The sequence below is a fragment of the Arvicola amphibius genome, chromosome X (genome assembly GCF_903992535.2).
Source record: "Arvicola amphibius chromosome X, mArvAmp1.2, whole genome shotgun sequence".
NCBI classification, from domain to species: domain Eukaryota; kingdom Metazoa; phylum Chordata; class Mammalia; order Rodentia; family Cricetidae; genus Arvicola; species Arvicola amphibius.
This window is the reverse complement of record NC_052065.1, coordinates 4,698,084-4,719,280: the sequence shown is the minus strand read 5'-3', so window position 1 is coordinate 4,719,280 and position 21,197 is coordinate 4,698,084. Positions and strand designations below refer to the sequence as shown.

Sequence of the window (21,197 nt, the reverse complement as noted above, 5' to 3'; positions counted from 1 at the left end):
GTTATCTCCATTGGAGAAAACTGATTTTCCCTTTGCCAGTGGATATCAGTTACAGAGAGTATTTTAAACCTTAAATGACAGTTCCTCTTTTAGAGTCTTATATTCTTGCTCTTTTATTTCTTTTTATCCTGTTGGCAGAGGTGTGGGTGAGTCAGCCCCCACGTTTTAGTATGGGAGAGCTGTCCCCACTACTCATCTGTCATGTGGTGGCATGGGCAGGGGAGAGATGCCCCCCCCCATCAACACCTGAGGCAATGGGAGAGTTGGCCCTGGAGAGTGGCCCCTACACCCTGCCTGGGCAGCACAGTAGAGCTGACCCTGAAGGTGTAGGTATGGGAAATCTTACCCTGAGGAATGAAAGGAGGAGAACTGGCCCCACCCATTGTTCATTGCTGTAAGGGATAAACTCACCAAGAAAGTGCAGGAGCTCTCACCCTGGTGGTGGGGGCAGTGGAAAGCTGGCAGGCTGACCAATCCTGCAGCTACTCAGGCCTAGAATCAGGGTTATGTGTTGGCCCAGTCCAACATCTACCCCATCTGTGATCAATCGGCTAGAGTATGTTAAGGGACTAACCCTGTAGACTCAAAGCTGTAGGAGTTCCACAACACGGGGCAACTGCAGGATAATCAAGATGAGGAGTTCTAGTGAAGGTCCAACCTTGATAGTGTAGCAGAAACCAGAGGCCTCAGACCAGACCAATGGATAAAAGGCTTTACTGAATGGCTCACTGTATCACACTACAGTTTCCATGATGAGATAAATTTTTCCTTCTCTCATTTTTTCTCTTAAATTTTATTTTATTTTATTTTTGGGGGAAGGTTGTCAGGGCAAAGGGTGGATACAAAGGGATGGGGAAATGAATGGGATAGAGATGCATGATCGATCTGAAAGTCACAAAGAATAAATAAAAGAGAAAAAATCTGACCAAATAGATGCAAGATTTTAATGTTTAAAGTATAAAACATTGCTGAAAGATCAAACATCCAAATAAATGGGGAAATATTCTTATGAATATAAATACAAATATACATATAACTATTACTATGACAGTGCTCTCTGAGTTAATCTATAGGTTTAATACATTCTCAATAAAAATCCCTGCTAGAAGTTTGGGTTTGCAAGTTGCATCTTAACTTTGTATTCCTATGCAAAAATATAATATCAGCTTTATTGTTAGATGAAAGAACACTGAAAAACATTTATTGGATGTTTAGTGTGTGCCAGGTATTGCTTCGTGTACTTTGAATGTTTTGATAAATCTAATCCTCTTAACATGTTCCCCCCCCCCAGTTTATGGATATGCAAACAAAAGCACAAAGTGTGAATAATTTGTCTGAGCTCATCCAATTTTGAGTCAGAGAGTTTGCCATTGAAACCAAGCAAATGGAATCCAGAGTTGTACTTTTGAGTTATTTGTAATGAATAGTTTTGTATCCATTACCGTTTGGTGCAAACAACCACAAGATCTCAGTGGCAATGATCCTTTAGTATGCATATGTCTGCAATCTGGACAGAGTGGCTGTGCTGGGCTCAGTGGAACAGCTCCAATTATAGGCCGAGTTCAGATTTGCTTCATGTATTTCTTATTCTCCTTGAATGACAGGATTAGCCATGACCTATTCTCCTCATGGTAGTAATAGAAGCAAGAAGGACACCTCTGGTGAAACTAAGGCCCACATCAATCTGTTGTTTTCCACTCTAATTATTCAAATCAAAAGGAAGTAAGTAGAAAAGTGAAGGTTTAGCTGGTGTGATGGCCTATGCATAATTCTAGCACTTGGATGGCTGATATAGGAGAATTGCAGGTTGGAGGCCAACTAAGGCTACATAGTAAGTTCCAAGCCAAACTGAGCTACACAGCTACTATCTCAATTTAAAAACAAACAAACAAAAAAAAATCCAAAAACATTACAACCAATCAACAAACAAAACCCTGCAGCTTTCTTTTCAGATCAAGGAAGCCCCTCTCTGGTGTTCTTATAATGGGAAAGTGACAGTAGAGTCAAGCAGGTGCTTCTGTAAGCAGGTTGCATTAGAGAGGGCAAGAACAAGAGGAGTGCCATTTCTCTTCGGTTCTGTGATATCCATAATACCTGACAGAATAACAGGGGAGATCAAACTTTGATCTGGATTTGTTCAGGATCTTATGGAGAGGGGCAGTGGAAGAAAGCATCCCTTAGGGGTGGAGAAACGTTAGACAAAATATCAGGACCAAAGAGAGGAAGCCTTTGTCCTCTCTAGGCTGTAAGGGCCAGCTTCTGTGCTTCTTGGCATCCCCAACATAGTATTGTTGTCAAGCTGTGTTCAAGAATTATTTGTAGTCAAACCATAAAAGAAATTGTTACATTTTTACTATTGAAGAATCTATTTTTTCCTCATTTAAATCTCATTTCCTAAGGTTCTGGTTGGCTCAGTAGCAAACACATGTTTGCCTTCTGACAAGTATTTGGGCCATTTGGTCCGGTTGCTCTGAGTTACTCCAATGTAGTCCAGAAAAACCAAGCCTGATTAAGGAAACTGACAAATTCTGCTTAGGGCTTGTGTACTAGCATGGGCAAGTGTGTGTGTGTGTGTGTGTGTGTGTGTGTGTGTGTGTGTGCGTGTGTGTTTCCATGTGCACTTTGAGCAGAGATTCCACATGGAGAAGAAAGGCAAGATGTTGCCCAGCTGGTTTGTTCCGGCAGAACTTCTTCACATAATCCTCTTGGAAGTTTCTGCAATGCTTCTTCCCCTTTCCATTTCTATAGAGCTACAAAATTTACTGGGGTTCCCCAGATGTGACCTGAAATCATCACTGAGATGATTTCTGACTGTTCATGCTGGGATGACAGAGTATAGGAAGGGAAGTATATGGACATGTACCCTTATATAAACCTGGTATTGTTGGAAGGAAGAAAGCTAAAGTCATCAGAAATGTTATAATATACACGTTGGGCTTTTAGAAGCTGCTCTGGGTCAGAGGCAGTAGCATTGATCATTTCTTAGCAGTGAAAAACATTTAAAGCAGTGCTAGTCATAATAGTAATAAATGGAAAAAAACTATGCACACACACATATAAATTGATGAGTGGATATAGAAAGCATAGAACATTATTCATCCATTAAAAGATTAAAAATCCTGTCATTTGTGACAATATTGGTGAGGCTGGAGATTAATATTTTAGTGATACAATCAAGTCACAAGAAAACAAATGCCATATTATTATATACATATATGAAGTCTAAAAAGAAAAATCTAATTGCGTAGGTCTCTAGAACAGAATAATCATTGCCAGAGAAGAGGGGAATAGGAGAAGATAGTGATAAAAATGCTTGAACTATGGCAATTTTGTCATTAAAAAGCCATCCATGTTTGAGATGTCAACTGATGTTGTCATAGTGTGGGTGTTATTTAGGTGACCATATTGTTAAACTTTGATGGGTGCCACTCTATGTCATATATAGGAAAACATCTTGTAGCAGATGTCCTGGTTCCCTGGCCTTACAATCTTTCTACCCTCTCTTGCATGATATTCTTTGAGCCTTAGGGGTTGTGTTATAGATGTTATCAACTGGGGATGGATACTCCATGCTCAGCATTTCTCTGCATTTTGACCAGCTGTGTATTTCTGTAGTGGTCTCCATTTGCTACAAAAAGATAAAGAGCCACAGGCAATTAATGGCTACTAAGAGAGGAAGAATCAGCCTTCTTCATGGACGAGCTCCCTGACAGGCTGTCCAGTCTCAAGTAGTCAGCCCTAAACATATACATATGAGCAACACTAAATGGAATTAGCAAGAATTATAAAACATAGGGATGTCCTGGAGGCTTTGAGACACATAGAAATCACTGACAAATTTGATTTGGATTCCAAGAAAGATGCTAAAGGATGTTATTCTTAGAGTGATCAGGTCAGCTACATGTGTTATAAGATCAGAAAAAGGTCTCTTCACTGGGGTTTCTATTGCTGTGAAGAGGCATCATGACCACAGCAACTCTTATAAAAGAAAACATTTAATTGGGGTTGACTTACAGTTTCAGAGGTTTAGTTCATTATCTTCCTGGTGGCATGTAGGCAGACTTGGTGCTGGAGAAGGAGCCGAAAGTTCTACATCTTGATTGACAGGCAGCAGAAGCAACTGTGCTACACTGGACATAGCTTGAGTGTGAGAGACCTCAAAGCCCACCCACTCAGTGACATACTTCCTCCAATGAGGCTATACCTACTCCAACAAAGCCACACCTCCTAATAGTGCCACTCCTTATTGGGGACATTTTCTTTCAAACCACCACATAAGGGAAGTATAAAAATACAGAAGATGACTCTTTTTTATGGTGCCCACTAGGTGGTCATGTCAACATGTAGCTGACTGTCTCCTTCCCGGTCACCAGCTGTCAGAAGCAGACAATGAAGGCAAGCTTTGCACTTTCTGTGAGAAGCTCATGGTCACAGAAGGAGCTGCTGATGCTCTGGGTGAAGAGTGGAAGGGTTCTGTGTTCTAAATCTGTGGTAGGAACAACAAATGATTTTTTTATTCATGAACCAAGGTATCTTGACCCAGGGCAGAGTGCATCTACTTTTGAGTAAGGAGCACTCTTGTGGATCAAGGAGACCTGGAGAGGAGAAGCCTGTTCATGGACACATTGTGGATGACAATCTGAGCGTTCTTAACTCTGTCACTGTAAAAAAGGAGAGAAGGGTATTCCTGGCCTAACAGACTCTACTGTGCCTCAGCAGTTGAGATCTAAAAGAGGAAATGATGTCCACCAATATGTTATCAGAAAGCCCTTAAACAATGAAGGTAAGAAGCCCACCCAAGATTTAGCATCATGTTACTCCACATGTCCTGCAATGTAAATACCTATGTATTGCTCGAAAGAAACAGCACACCAGGAAAAACAAGGAGAAAACTGTAGAAAATGCTAAAATTTTAGCCAAGAGAATGAAGGAAATCAAAAAAATGCCAGGGACAGATTGCCAAGAGATGAAAGCTGTCCTCACTGAGAGCTTTTACTTATAAATCTGAGTCCAATAAAAAAATAAAAGCCTTTAAGAGTAACAAATAAATGATTCAGCACTGAAAATATGGAAGATGATTTTTTCTCTATGTAAGTAAAATCTAAGAGTAGACAGTAAAATACTGGTATAATAACTTTTAAAATTATTGGGGATCCATATTCTTTTGTGTTTCTCACCCCATCCTCCTTTGTCTTTATGGTCCAGAATGGTGGCTAGAGTTCCAACAATCACTTCTAGATTCATGGAATGAAATAAAAATGGACAAGAAAGAGGCCACTATTTTATATTTTAAGAAGGTGTACTAGAGGCTTCCATACAGGTATATATATATATAAATAAATATATATATAGGTATATATATATATAGATGATATATATATATAAATATATATCATTGTCGTGATACATTTTTGTAATCCAGCAAATAAAGTTTGCCTGAAGATCAGAGTGCAGAGCTAAGCTACTAGGTAATCACAGAAGTCAGACAGTGGTGGCACACATCCTTAATCCTAGCACTCAGGAAGCAGAGGCAAACAGATCTCTGTGAGTTCTAGGTCACCCTGAGCTACACTAGATTAATCTAGTCTCAAATGGAAACAGAGCCAGGTGGTGATGGCTTACACATTTAATCCTAGCACTAGTGATCCCATGCCTTTAATCTCAGCACCAGGGAGGTGGAGACAGCAGTGATATGGCTGAGCAGAGAGGAATAGAAATTGGAAGGAGACAAGAGCTCAGTAAGTACAGTCTGAAGATGCATTCTGAAGCAGTCAGTTAGAGGACACAGCCTGAAGAGGCAGTCTAAGAACAGGATCACCATTTTGGTCTGAGGATTCGGTAGAGGTCAAAGGTCTCTCTAGTGGCTGACCGCTCTGCTTCTCGGATGTCTCAGCTTTCACCCCTATATCTGACTCTGGTTTTTATTATTAAGAACAATTAGAATTCATGTTACATATCATTGGTTAAAACACATGTTAAACATAGAATAGTGCCAACACTGGAAAATGTAGTCTTATGGGTGGCTGTGTATTTACCTGACAATCAGTTCTATGACAAAGCAAGGCAGATGGTTTTGGAGTAAGCAACTATGTCTGCTTTTTTTTATCAATAGAGCACAAGACAAATCTCTAGGGAATCATAGCAGAAATGTTATGGTTTTAGGAGTCGAATGAATGGTAGTTTGCTTTCCATTCTGGGTTTCAGTCAATGGTGTATACAGACCACTTTCTCTTCCTTCCAAAACTCACTCAACCTCTGTCTCAATGACTCTCTGCCATTTGTGTTGTTCCACTCATTTCTGCCTGGCCCAAGCGATCCTTTTCTTTAAGACAGGGGCTCAGACTCTTAGTTCCTCTTCCTATTCCCCACCCTTAACTTGGATCTTGTTTTCTCAGTGATTCAGGAATCAGGTAAATGCATATGAGTTAACTTCAGGTGGGGTGAACTTTGGGCTATGGGGAACATGGTGTAGATGGTGACCAGCTGTTAAAGTCCCCCACCCCACTGCCCCTCCATTTCGCGGCGCTATTCTGACACATCACTTTGCATATGGTCTGTCTGGAGGTGTCTCGCATGGTTAAGTTGGTGGCTATGTCTCTTTGGGAGTCAGTGCCAGCTCATCTCCACATTATTTTGCCATCCTTCTCTCTTTGCTTTTCTCCTGCTGTTTTAGGATCACAGAGGCCTGACATAGAGTAATAGTCAGTAGAGCTATCCCACCCCAGAAGTACCTTTTCAGCACTTCCTTTTGCTCAAAGAAATAATTAGAAGGTGAGCGAGAGCAACGGACCCCCAAGTAACCACAGGGAAAGAATAATGGAAAATCCTTATTGGGTGGCCTTGCCACTTAGGAATAGAAGCAAACTCTGTCCCCAATCCTATTCAATTTATGGAGAAGGAAGGAGGAGAAGAAGCATGGAGCAATGTTCTTCTATCAGAGGCATGGTGGCTTTGGTCTATGGTCAACATAGCCCAAGCAAAGAAAGAAGTCACTATGGCTATTCGTCTCCCTTGTCAACACTACCTTAAATTAGTCACCACACTTTCAAGTCTGTTCCCTCTTTAGCTCTTTACGCATCCATTACTCTCCAACCCATGACTGCCTTAGCTCATTACTTAATTACGTCTTGAGTAAATTAATCTCCCTGCTTTCACCCTTACCTCTTTCCAATTAATCCTCTAAATTAAAACATTTAGAAAAAAAAGGAGTAACTTCTTTTTCATTCAAAAACCTGTATTTTTCCTTCAGGTTCTCTTAAAGCTTCCCCATGGACACTGGGCTATAATCCAAGCTCCTTATATTGAGATCAAGGACTCAAAGGAGTGTAAGACAAGCCTTGGGGCCAAAACTTAAGGAGACACAATTCCCAGGGTGGTTCAAATTTATGGGTGGCACTTGAGAGTGAATGTCACTTCAAATGTTACTTCCTAGGTGGCTTTCTTGCCTACTCTGATGGCAACACCTTTGTATTGGTCTCTGGTGTTCTGCCTGGCTTCCCCTATGGTTCCTCCTCCACCCGAGTCCTCATTTGCAACAGTGGACTGCTTTGCAGTCCTTTAAAGTCTTATCACAATGTCTCCCTTAGTAGTGGACTCTTCCTGGAGGTTTGAGATAATGACAGAGGGACAGAAACTCACATAATATTGTCATTAGAATAAGTCACACACAACAGGAGAAAAGCAGATCTGAGTGACCTTTCACCCATTTTACTATAGGAAAGCACATATAAAGCTAAATTTACTATGGGAATATCATTTGTTGTAAGTATGATTATATTGTTGAGTAGCCATCATTGCCATGTATTTTCAGAACTATTTTCATTTTGGGAAGTTGAAATCCTTATCCATCAAATAACTCCCTATTTATTCTCCCTCCCCTCAGCCCTGACAACTACACAGTACCACTAGCACATGAGTCTCCGGGAGACATTCCACATTCAAACCACAACATGTAGGTACCCCGTGGAAGGAGGACTAGATAGTAATTGTCTTGTACTTAACATTCCATTGGAAATCATTTCCAGAAGCTTCATTTATGTTGTATTATGTGTCAAAATTTTCTTCCGTTTTAAAGCTTAGTAAATATTTTATTTCATGTGTGTATTGCATCTTATTTAGTTATTTATTTATTCTGTTTATAGACACATGTTGTTTCCACATTTTAGCTGTTCTTAATAATGCCACTATGAATGTGTATATGCCAAACTTTCTTTGAGATCCTGCCTTAAGATTTGTGAATGTATACTCAGAAATATTATTGGATTACATTGTAACTATAGCAAATATGTGTTGTTTACCTCAAAGTCATTCAGACTGACAAAAGCTGATACATGTAAAACAAAATCTTAAAAGCCACCTTCTATTATAATCATTGCCATAATGGCATCATATCTCAAAACATGTGGTTGCTCAGATGTAGTTTAAGGTACTCTAGCAGAGATAATCTGATGTTTTTGTGCATTTTAGTTTTAATATATACCATAGGGGTGGCTAGTGTACATTTGAGATTCTCTTCAATTAGAGAATGTTCATTCCAGAGATTATTAACACTCCATAGACTCTAATCAGAAATCAACATTCCTAAAACAATTGCTATAATTCTTCAAATATCTTAATCTCAAGTCAATATTATAGGTTTTGTTAATTAGCCTAAAAAATGTTAGAGAGGATTTTTTATTGGTGATATGAATGACATCCAAGTAGTGTATATTAGCTAGAAATATTGTCTGGGAAGTACTGCCATTATACACTAGGGGCATAAGAATTTAGGGAGGCCAATAGTCTGTATATAGTCATTTTTTTTAAATCAAGACCAGGTAAGGAATTTATTTTTTTTCCCATTTTTTTATTCAAGATTTCCATCTCCTCCCCTTCTCCTCCCCCTTCCCTCCCCTCCCTTCCATCCATACCCCCACTCCACCCCTCTCCAAAGACAAAGAGCCATCAGGGTTCCCTTCACTATGTTTAGTCCAAGGTCCTCCCAGCTCCCCCTAAGTCCAGGAAGGTGAGCAACCAAACTGACAAGGCTCACAGTGAGCCCGTCCATGTTGTAGAGTTCATGTTCATTGCCATTGTCCTTGGTTTCTCAGTCCTCCTCCACCGTCAGCCACATTCAGAGAGTCCGGTTTGGTCCCCTGTTCCATCAGTCCCATTCCAACTGGACTTGGTGGTCTCCCGTTAGATCTGTCCCACCGTCTCTAGAATGTTGCTCTAGCGTCAGGATTCCAGACTGCTCTTCTTAGTCGTTTATTGGAGGACTTGTTTACCTGATTCTGACTAGAAGTTTTTGGAAATGCCACACTTTGAATACCACAGGTAGCTCACACGGACTTGTTATAGTTTGAAACTGAAATTTCTTTCACTGGATCGTGTCTTGGAACAAGAGTTCCCCCACATTATTTTCAGAGTCTGTGGAGCCTTTATTAGGCGGGGCCTGGCTGGAGAAGTAGCTGACTACTTTGAAAGTTACAGCCCAGTTCTGGTCCTGGTCTCACTCTCTGCTTCCCAGTCTTCTATCACGTGATCAGTTGTGGCCACATCCTCTCACCAGCACAGATAGAGATGCACTGCCACACTTTCCATGACCAGATGAAGGATGAATTCAAATAACTCCACAGTGGAGGTGGAAGCGATGGCCCAGCTGATTAGAGAGCATGCTTGTCTTGGAGAGGACTTGAGTTTGCTTCCTAGTACTCACATCAGGAAGCTCACAGTGGCCTGTAACTCCAGCTTCAGAGGCATCTGATGCCTCTGGTCTCTGAACATCCGGACTGACATGTACATCCCCCCATACACATATATGAATAAAAATTAATAAAAGTAAATCTTAAAAAAGAAATATTTCCAAAATGGTGATGCAAAGTCAGCCTTCAAATTGTCGCTGTCAGGAATTTTGGCCACAGTGATACTGAAGAAGTAATGGGAATGGTACCATTTATGCAAGGTACAGGAGGAGTAGCTAAGAGGTCAAGAAGAGAGCTTCCTTGAATTTCCAGGTCAGAGAGGGTAGCCAACTGCACCTTTCCTTATTTGACTACATGTATGTCATAATTTGCTCTGATACTTGCTGCTAGCTTCCTACCTGGCAGTGTAATTGTTGAAGAGACCAATTGCCCTTATCTCTTCCTAAGGTGATGCCCATTCATTAAAAATATCCTAAAATAACTGAGTCACCCAATTTGCTCAGTTTGGGTTGCAGCACATACCCTATTGGAAGCAAATATAAGTGAAAACTGAAAATGAAAATGAAGTATGCATCCCAAATCGGAGATGTTTTCTTGATTGCAGAGGAAAGATTACTTGGTTGTCCTGCCATTCTTTGGCCCTTAGCATATTGTAACATATAACCCATGCCCAACAGAACTGGGAAAAGAATCATTTCAATGAAGCTGGGTACCCATACCTTACAACAAGAATTCACCTGCTGCCAAACACTGCATTTCCAGTGTCCTATAACAGTGAAGGTTACTCAGTAAAAATGTAAAGGTGGAATGTTTGCGCGCATTTTTCTTTCATTTCCTTTACCCTAGGAAACATAAAATGTTGGTTATATCTAAGCACAATTGAATATATATATATATATATATATATATATATATATATATATATGTGTGTGTGTGTGTGTGTGTGTGTGTGTGTCTGGCAGGGAAAAGAAAATCCTGATAGTTTACGATCCTAGACTTATCTACATGTGACATCTTAGATTTTTTTTTAGTTTGACAAACAATTAAATGAGAAAAAAGAAATATTTTAGTTTGAGTAAAAGTTAACATTTCCTTTAATTCCTTAAGCTGTGACTATAATTTATGAGCAGCAAATTTGGGGCTATAAATTCATGTTATAATTATAAAACTAAAAGATAGCTCATGAGTATATTTTATGTATTACTGCCATAATCAAGTGTTACAAAAGTCTATCAACAGGGCCCATTTTAATGATATATCCACAATCACTACTGTGCTGATGAGCGACTTATCTTAAGTGGTAAACAAGTCACTTAAATACTATCATTAATATTTTATTTACAGAGTTTAAACATTTTACTGAGTTTTGCCTCATACTCTGTTGTATATTATAGACTTTGGAGAACTGACTGACAATTTTCATCATCATTACATCATCTCCTGTGTGCACAAAATAGCAGCCGCTTAAAGCAGGGACTGTGCTCACACCCAGCAGCGTGCAGACTCACACTGTCTCTATTTACCAGTCATTCCAGGATCCAGGGTAGAGGTCGGCAAATACTCCCCCAAAGGGCTCCGATGCTGCTGCCACACTTTAAGGTCCTTGGATAGCTTTCAGCCTGGGTTGTAGCATTAAGGATGCTTTAAAGTTGAGAGAACTCTGCATCACAGACTGTGATGGTGTCGTTAGGAACAGAATGCATCCTTGGGAAATAGGGGGTAGAACTTAGAGAAGGAAATATTTGGCATGTGAGGAACATGTGCCCAAGTGTGACTCAAGTAGGCACACTCTTATACTTCTCCCTTTTTTGTTTTGTCTCTTCCCAAACCATTTCAGAGCCCAGGGCAGGAAAAACAGGAAATGAAATTGAACATTTAGTGCAATGACCTGGCACCAGATTGCTCTGAAAAGCTGTCAAAGTCAAATTTTTATATCAATATATATTAATAGTTATTTGTGGATAGATTAAGTCTCTGGACAGTTTTTTTTTTTTTTAGAATTTTAATTCATTTTTTAAGAACCCTTTCTTGGGGACTCCCTTTGGATTCATGGATTTCCCAACTTTATTTTCCAAAGTGCCCACTCCTCCTTCTGAGACTGATAATGGAGATGTGTCACCTTCTGCTCAGTGGCTCTCTGACACCCCTCACTGGCCCCGAAAGCAGATTTAAGGATCTCAAGATGAGAAGTGGCAGGCAGCATAGTTCCCCTTTTGAGGGATATTGAAAGCCTTAATCTTAGGCTACAGACAGTTATGGGAATCAGAGACAAAGGGAAACACAAGGGTATGTATCTTTAGGCCTAGCCTTGACTGGTATTCGGGTACTATTTTTGCACAGAAGTGTCAGTAATTTTGAGCCTGGAGAAAATCAGATGGAATTGCCTTTGAAATATGATTACTGGAAGTCCTGAAGTAGAGGATGTTAATTTTGCAGTAGAAGCTGAAGGGGAAAGAAAGGAAGATGAAAGGATGCCTTTGTTTTGCTCCTCTACCAGGGAACACCCAATGGGAACACCCAATGGGAACACCTAATGAATACATTCCCAAGAACTGAGCTTAATTGCATGTTCAGAGGCTAAAATGACTTCCTGTGGTTAGTGGATTGAACACTGTCTTTGGAATCAAATCTAACTGGACAACTTTAGAATAGTTTCTTTATCCTCTGTAAGCCTCACTTTAATCATCTATAAAATGGGGATAAATCTGGATTTATTCGCTGAAGGAGTACACTAAAGCATCCAGTACTCCAATCCAGAGAAACTGTATAGTCTTTTATAGCTATAACTCTCAGAAAGTATGTCCTTCAACATTTTTCGTCGTTGTGTAGTAACTCCCTTTAATCAAGTTGACATTACGATCCACTTTAATCGACAAAGTGTGCTCAGGGATTAAGACTAAGAAGAAATGCAAGTTCCTGACTGTGGTTTTAGTAGCTCTGAACCACTATGCAAGATGTTCAGCTATACAGCAGAAGAGAATTTGTGGAGGGAGAGAAAGAGAGAAGCCTTGAGATCACACACACACACACACACACACACACACACACACCCTCCTAACCTCACCATATCACACACACCACAAATACACACACATACCATATCATGTATAACACACACACACACGCACACACACACCCTCCTAATCCCACCATATCACAATACCACAAATACACACATACCATACCATGTATAGAGAGAGAGAGAGAGAGAGAGAGAGAGAGAGAGAGAGAGAGAGAGAGAGAGAGAGAGAGAGAGAGAGAGAGAGAGCTGAGAATTCTGGCATCCTATTGAGCCCAGGCCCCATCCGACCTGAGTTCAAGCACATGAGTGATTATTGGCAAGAGCAGCAGAACTGTGTAGCCAAATCCAGTATAGAGTGTGCATTTGTGAGCAAATAAAATGTTGTTCCATGAACACACCAAGCTTTCACAAGAAAAGACAACTGAGCTAGGCATCAGGAAAGCTGTATGAATACTTTGTATACAGTAGAACCAATTGCCCCCTTCCTATATTAAGTTTGTTTTCTAATGTCCTTCTTGAATACATTATAGCTTTTAAAGTTACAGTATTCACTCAAGCAAGGCTGAAAGGTTTGGGATCTGTGTTAGTTACTTTCATGTTTCTGTGACAAGCTACTGATAGGGTCACCTTAAGGGATTAAACATTTATGGTGGCTCACAGTTTTAGACTGTTCCATCCATACTAACATAACTAACATATTAACTGTGTGTCTGGGTCTATTGTCAAGTGGAATATTATGAAGGAGGGACTTTTTCTTGTCATGCTGGGTAAGAAACAGAGAAAGAATTTAGGAAGGGGACATTGACAAGGGTCCCCCAGGGACCCATGCCCAGTGGCCTACTTTCTTTCACTCAGGTCTCACCCCTTGAAGTTGCCAGAACTTCTGAAAACAGCAACATCAGATGAGCACCAAGCCCCTGAGACATGAGCCTTTCTGGGGGGACAATTCATATTAGACCATAATAGGTTTATTTAGACTCGTGATGATCTTCTCTCTTCTTAACACAACACCACCTTGCTCCCTTCCCCCATTCTCCTTCCCTCCCCTTGTCTTCTCTTATTTTCTATTTGTGAGACAGGGTCTTTATATATGCTGCTCAGGGTGAACTTGAACTTGAAATCCTTCTGCCTTAGCACCCCCAAGTGCTGGGATTACAGGCGTGTGCCCTCACACCTGGTTTACAATGTTCTAATATGGTTTCTCCGTTAGGAGTCTCTTTGTAAAGGACTCTGCCAGTTCTTCACTTCCAGCAGCAATAGCAATAGTTTTCTGTTTCTCACAAACGAAGTTTCCTCCTTGTTCTCATCTTTCTGTAGATGCAGGAGAAAAGATCAAAGCCACTCTGAGATATGGTTGACATGTGGTCAGTTTAGCTAATTCATTAATGAAGTACTTTTCATGGCTTTCTGTAGCATGAGCAATGCGATTTCATGCCCTAGCAAAGCTATAAATTACGAATGTCATGGGTGCTTAAAGTGACTCTAGGCTCAGCAGTTATAAACACTGGCAGCTCTTCCAGAGAACCCAAGTTATTGTCTATATAGTTTATTGTTATTCTTTCCACAATCTATGGGCCAAAAGAGGCTCCTGAAATTTATCAAGAGAGGGCAACATGTACTGAGTAGACAGTTTGGGCTATTTATCCAAACAACCCTGCAGCAGAGATGAGGACTCATCTCCAATCAATTCTTCTTGACAAGATTTTTCCATAAGCAAAGTGAATTGTTCTAGAGGAAGGTTGAGGGGAGATGAACATGAGTTCTTTCCGTGCTATTCACATTACTTCTCAACTCATCCTACTTTGAGTAGGCTACCTTTGCTTCGTCTACAGAGACGTTGGGGAGCTGTTGCTTGCCCAACAGAGGATTTCAAATATAGCTAATCCTAGGGTTAAGATCGGCTTTGTTGAGTCACATATTTGATATTGGTCATATGGAAATGTTTGAAAAGTACAGTTTCATAGAGATAACAACCTTCCTGGCAATCGTGATTGGCTCAAGGGTGGTGCTGTCACCCCAGATGGACCAACTGGAGCTCTGCTGGGAATCTTTCCTTGTGTAAGCATTAAAGAGGTAAGCTCTTTTTGCTGCAATTTCTACATGTTAGGGTGGGAAAGCATCTGAAATTCTTGTAGATATTTCAATAACCTAGGAAAAGCTTAGAGACTACAAGTCACGGAGAAGAAGACTGAAGTAAGAGATGGGTACAACCCAGCACATCCTGGTTGTATCAGCAAAGGCTTGTGTCTATACAGGCTTGAAGCTGAAGTTGAAAGTCGAAGGTTTTTTTCTTTGATTCTTCAAGGACAGAATGGAACATATTTCTGTTTTGTTTGTGTGTCTAGACTGATTTCAGTTGGGGTTTATTTCTCTTGCAACTGAATGAGTCTTGGCAAATGGACAAGCTGTCTGTTCTTATAATGTCCTTATATATTTAGGGGCCAAAGCCGCACCTACATGAGGATGAGTCCTGCCAATTTGAGAACAGCTATATTTTGACGGAAGAGGTAGAGATGTTTTCAGGAAAGGGTAGCTGACTGGGGTTCACTATACTGGTGAGAGCACTAAGAATCTGCATATTGACACTTAAATGTTGCAGACCCAGACGACTGTTAGAGTGACTGCTACATAAGTCTAAACCGAATCACAATGGAAACCCACTGAGTAGAAGAAAGAGTTTATAACTTATGATTTGTTATCTATCTATCTATCTATCTATCTATCTATCTATCTATCTATCTATCTATCTATCTCTCCCTCTCTCTCTCTCTCTGTCTGTCTGTCTGTCTATCCATCCATCCATCTTATCTACAAAGACAGCCAAATTATTATCCACAAGTCTCATTGTAGTGCAAGAAATAAAAGCCAGGCCAGCAGGTCATGAAGGGCCAAGGTGCAGGGAAGACAGGGTCAACTGTGTGGATGTAATGGCTCATGTTCCCATGTTCCAAATGCCTGGGGCACTCATCCTAGAGTGAGCCAGTGGGAACAGAGTGGTGGTCTTAAAAGAAGATCCATATGGAGCTGGAGATTTGTCTCAGTTGGTAGAGCTCTTGCCTAGTGTACACTGAGTCCTGGATTTGATTTTCAGTAGCACATCAACCAGATGTGGTGGTGCATGGCTGTAACCCCAGAACTTGATAGGAGGTCAAAAGATCAAGCTTAAGGTCATCCTCAGCTACATAGTGGTTTTCAGGCCATTCTGATATAAATGGAAGGAGAGACAGAGACAGAGATGACAGAGACACAGAGAGAGACCAAGACAGAAACAGAGAGACAGAGAGAGACAAAAATTCTTTCATTGCACTGAAGGCCGGAAATCCAGTCAGTATCACTCAGGCAGAATCAAGGTCCAGACAGGTCTGTGGTCCCTCAGGAGATGCCAGGTGATTATCCTGTTTCTTGCCTTTTCTAGCTCCTAGTGACTGTCAGGCATTGCTTGACTTGAAGCTCAGTCAGCCCAGGCTTGGCCTCCTCTGTGTATGTCAGATTACCTTCTACTACATATCGCGTCATGTGGGGCCCCTGGGATATGATGGAATATTCTTTCCATCTCAAACTTTGTCACCTATGGAAAGCCAGTTTTGGCATCGAAGCCAGTATCCCCAGGATTTGGGAAATAGAATGTGACTATCTGCTTGGAGGGCATTTTGCTATCAAGCATCAGTTTGGGAAGGTGGAACCCTCATTTTGCTATCAAGGATCAGTTTAGGGAAGGTAGGTGTAGAAGGAGCAGCGGGCTGTGTCCCGCCACCCAGCTAGCTTTACATTTGAAATAATTACATGGAAACTGTATTCATTTAAATACTGCCTGGCCCCTGGCCCATTATCTGTAGCTTCTTATTGGTTGATTCTCATATCTTGCTTTAATGTTTAGTAATCCGTGTAGCACCACGAGGTGGATTGCTTACCAGGAGAGATCTTAACCTGCATCCATCTAGGAGAGGAGAGGCATGGCGACTCACTATGGTGACTGCCCGAAGCGTCTCCCTAACTCTGCTTCCTTTCTCCCACAATTCTATTCTGTCTACTCCGCCTACATAATTTTCTGTCTCTTAAAGGGCCAAGGCAGTTTCTTTATTAATAATGAAAGTAACACATAGACACTCCTCCATCAGGTAGGACCCTCATTTTGGCTATGAAGTCTCTGTTCATTTTCTGAGTAAACATACTGACAATTCTTGTTTTCTGATAATTATTTTTCTTTCCTTGTTCTGAGTATGTCACCTATGCGCATGTGGTACATGCCTGTGAGTGTGAAGGAGAATGCAGTGTGCCCATGTGGAGAGGCCAGAGCAGGATGACAACATCTTTCCCTATTGCTCTCCACCCTGTTGCCTTGCGACAGGGTGTTTCAGAGAACCCAGCATTCACGCTTTCATGCCAGGAAGTTCTCAGGATCTGCTTGTCTCGGACTCCTAGTCTGAGGTTTCAGGTCAGCATAACCATGCCTGGCTTTGTATGTGGGTGCTGGGGATTTGAATTCAGGTCCTTATCTTTTCGGTGTGGTTGCTCTTTCCCACGAAACCATTTCTTTAGCCTCTGAGCCTTTAGCATAGTCTCTCCAATATAAACATTTCTCTGTTATTTCCATCCTGGATATAATCAGACAAGCGTGCTGTTTAGGTCCATTAATATTCCAAAGCTGCATCCCCGAGACCATTCTCATTTTTTTTTAATTTGGATGTGGGTATTCTTGAGTATTTCCAGCCCCAAGTTTATAAAAACTGTATAGATTATTTAGGGGTGATGCTTAGCTGTTATTAAAGTCACCCCTCCCAGGGAAGTACCTAGATGTCACGCTTGCTCCTCCGCAATGACTGATGGCAACAGACACTTGAATACATGTGAATCAAAGGTTTTCTCACACATTCTCCTCTAACCTGCTTCCCCCTCCAATGTGTATGTGCACATGTGCATACAGACACACACATACACACACACACAGACATACATACACGGGGTCGGGGGGAGAGTTTTGCATTACTGGAAGTTTCTGGATAGCCATTTCAGTTCTGTAATTTTTCTTGGCTTGTTTAGATTTGGGCAGAATTGAATTTTCACCTTTTATTAAATGTCAATACAAATAACATTTAGCTAGCTTAGTGCTCTCAGCCACCTTTGAATTACTCAGGACTACAGCTGTTTGCAACAGGCACACTTGTTATGTTCTGTTTCTCTTTTTCTCTTACTTAGCAGAGAACATTTCAGGTACCTATAATGCTAGGCAGCCTTTGGCAAACACAAACCACGCCTTCCACTTTGGCAGGCACAAGAGCTGTGAGAATGCTGTCAGCATCTGCTGGAAACCATAAAGGGCAGAGAATGCAGCCTGTAATGTTGACAGGCTCTTCATGTTCCATGTGTATGGGCTAGCGAAGCACAGATCTTGATTAAACACTTGCTTTTGTATTACTGGCTTTCAGAAGAAAATATTTAGTTCTAATTTGCTAGTAGATTCTTCTTCTTGGGACTTGTGCTTCTCTCTTGATGACCCTGGTGCAGATTTGATTCAATGTGGGCATGCAAATGAATAGTTTGGTTGTATGGGTGACCATGTCTGGTCACCAGGCCTAAGCTGAGTATAGTATTTTCCCTTTGCAGATACTTATTCTTTTAAGGTGGTTGAGGAACTTGGGTGACTTGTCTTTTTGCTATATACTATCTCCTTTAGTATGTGACAAATTCTATTTGATTTGCTGTGGAAACCTTAGCATGACACTGTCAACAAAAAGTAAACAATTTCCTGAGGAATACTTATCTGATACTTCTTTATTGCTTAAAATATTAATCCGCAGCTCCTTGGGGAATCAAGAGTGAACTCATTTCCCGCTGTTCATCTGCCTCCTTCGCATGCTCCTAGTGCCATCTCTTCAGACACCAGCCATTTGTTCCTATGAAATGATCCCCAAGTACATCTCGTTCATTTCTTCTTCTGTTTGCCCCCCTCCTTCCATTCTTTCTCCTCCTCCACCCTTCTCTCCCTTCTCCCATCTTCTATCTCTCCCTGTGTCCGTCCATTCTTGTTTCCCCTCTCTTCTTCATCCCTAGCCTCTCCTCCTCCTCCTGTTTCTTCCAGTGCATACTTTCAAACACCTCCAGTGTGGAGGAGTCTGTTCCCGGGGGTGGTGCAGTAAAAACTAAATCAACAGTGCATCTCCCTGTCCTGTGGCTGCATTGCCCAACTTTGTTCGAGAAGGTCAGAGATGTTTTCAGAGAAATAACTTCGAAGAATAGTTGGGGCTGAGCAGGGTGACAAAGTGGACATGTTTATTGTCAGCATAGGCAGCAGCGTGGATGCAGGAGCTGGGATAAGATGCACCACATTCAGCCCCCCACCCCACCCCAGGTTCCTCTATGCATCTATTTACTGAGCACCTCTACTATGGCCAACAGTGCTGTAGGTCGGAGACAAAGAACCAAATATAAAAGACACTATCCCTGCCCTGGGCAACTTATTTGCTACTAGCAAAATGGCACATGGTTTTCTGGGATTGGCATGCCTCATAATGTGTTCCTGAACTCTCGCTCAAGCTCTGTGGGATGCTTCAGATACTGTTTGGGAAATGTTGCATTCCGAACAGTCACTCTCTGAGATTCACAATGTTCAATTTTGCAGACAAGTCTCTGGGAAGCCCTCTATCAAGAAACCTGTTATTTTCATTTACTCGGCATTTCTCCAACGTATTTAACCAGCAGAGCCTTATTTTAAGTAGTAGTTATTAAAATCACATGAAGCTAGTTTTCCAAAGGAATCTCTGCAGGCAATACTCAAGTGTTCCATTCTCGTAACCTCTTTGCTTATTATATCAGTTACTTATTTTCATAATAATGATGTCTGGAACAGTCACAAAACCTCCACGGCATACAACAATAAACACTTTGTGCTTGAAACAGTTGACTAGGTGTGTCTGTTTGCCCTTGGTTGAACTTGTTCATATATTGTTCTGACAAGCGCTTCACGGGAATAACTGGAGTGGATTGACTGTGGCCTGCTTGTCTCTGCCTTTGATAGAGTAGCCTAAGCCTATATCCTTAGGGATGGCTGAACTATAAAAGGTGAGCGGATCCATTAGGTAATTTCTCCAATCCCTCCTTTGCCTCTTCTAACATCTCTAAGTCCAAAGCAAGCCAGAAGGCTGGATGCCCCAGGGCAGGGGATGGGGAACTCCACATAGCCAAAGCAAGCTACAAGGCCTGATCCCTCAGGGCAGGGATGGGAAAGCTAAGAAGTTAGGGGTTAAAGGCAGAGGATACAGGGACAGAGTGAGAACTGAGGGCATTCTAGTGTGCACTCACACCTGCCTAAGGCCTCCCGACTCAAGATTTCCTTAGACCCGTACCTGTTGTCCCTTCCGAAGTCCTCACCAAGCATCGCACCTCCCTGCTAGGTTCAGGATGTCTTGAAATCAATGGTAAATAAAGTCCGTGAGGATGGAGAGCACATGAGTTTTTACTTTCATCACACCCCCCACAACACCTGACATATCGCGAGCAACGCAGTAGGTAGTGGATATTGACTACAAACTCTCTAATTGAAGAGAGACAGCACTAGAGTGGTGGTTCTCAACCTGTGGGTCACAACTCTCCTTGGCAAGCCTCTGTCTCAAGATAATATTTACATTACGATTCATAACAGTGGCAAAACTGCTGTTATGGAGAAGCAATGGAAATAATGGTTCGGGGGGGGGGGTCACCACAACATGAAGAACGGCCTTAAAGGGTCACAGCATTAGGGAGGTTAAGAACCACTGGTCTAGACATTTAGGAAACCAGGGCTCCAGCTGAGGTTAGCCCCTAGGTTCTGCCTCCAAGATATGGCCTTTATACTCTCTGTTACCTGGGCTTGTGCCTAATTTTAGAGCTTGGGTCAGCTCCAGGGTGGGCAGGCTTTCCTGTCGCAGAACGATCAGCAGACGCCTGCTGCAGAGGCAGACACTAGGCTGGCTGTGGTACCTCTGCTCTCAAGCTCACAGGGACTTTAACCACTTCCTCTGCACCTCCGGCAACGTGGGAACCTCACCTTCCTTGTTTGTGGTAGCGATCCTCCTAAATTCAGGCCGCTCCGCTTATTCCTTCCTGTCTCATGTTTGCTTCCTGTCTGTTCAGGCTATGGGGGTTGCATTGCTGACCCCGAGGCACCATTCACAAAGCATTCTGGGTGGTTGCTCCTCAGAGCCCAGCCCTTGGCTGGCAGCAGTAGGAGACAGCTCAGTAGGAGAGGTCAGAAATAGAGTTATCTCAGACACCCACAACCAACCTTTACATTTGAACAGGACAGCCGCGGGCATAACCAGGTCTGAGAAGCAGCAGCTTGTATCAGGAATCCCAGCCCTGTAACCTGGCAAGTCCCTCTCCAGCTCTGCTTCCTCACTGGTTTAAAGCAAGAGACTTGGACGTGTGGGTCTTCTGTGGAATCAGATGCATTTAATGATGCGTGTGGTCATTTACATTACTTAGTTGCTTGGTCACAGAGCTCTAAAGGTGTGGGG

General features: G+C 41.8%; 1 pseudogene; it reads left to right on the top strand.

Annotated features, from left to right (window-relative positions):
- Positions 1-254: 254 nt before the first annotated feature.
- Positions 255-20,690, top strand: LOC121677041 (annotated as a pseudogene).
- Positions 20,691-21,197: the final 507 nt, after the last annotated feature.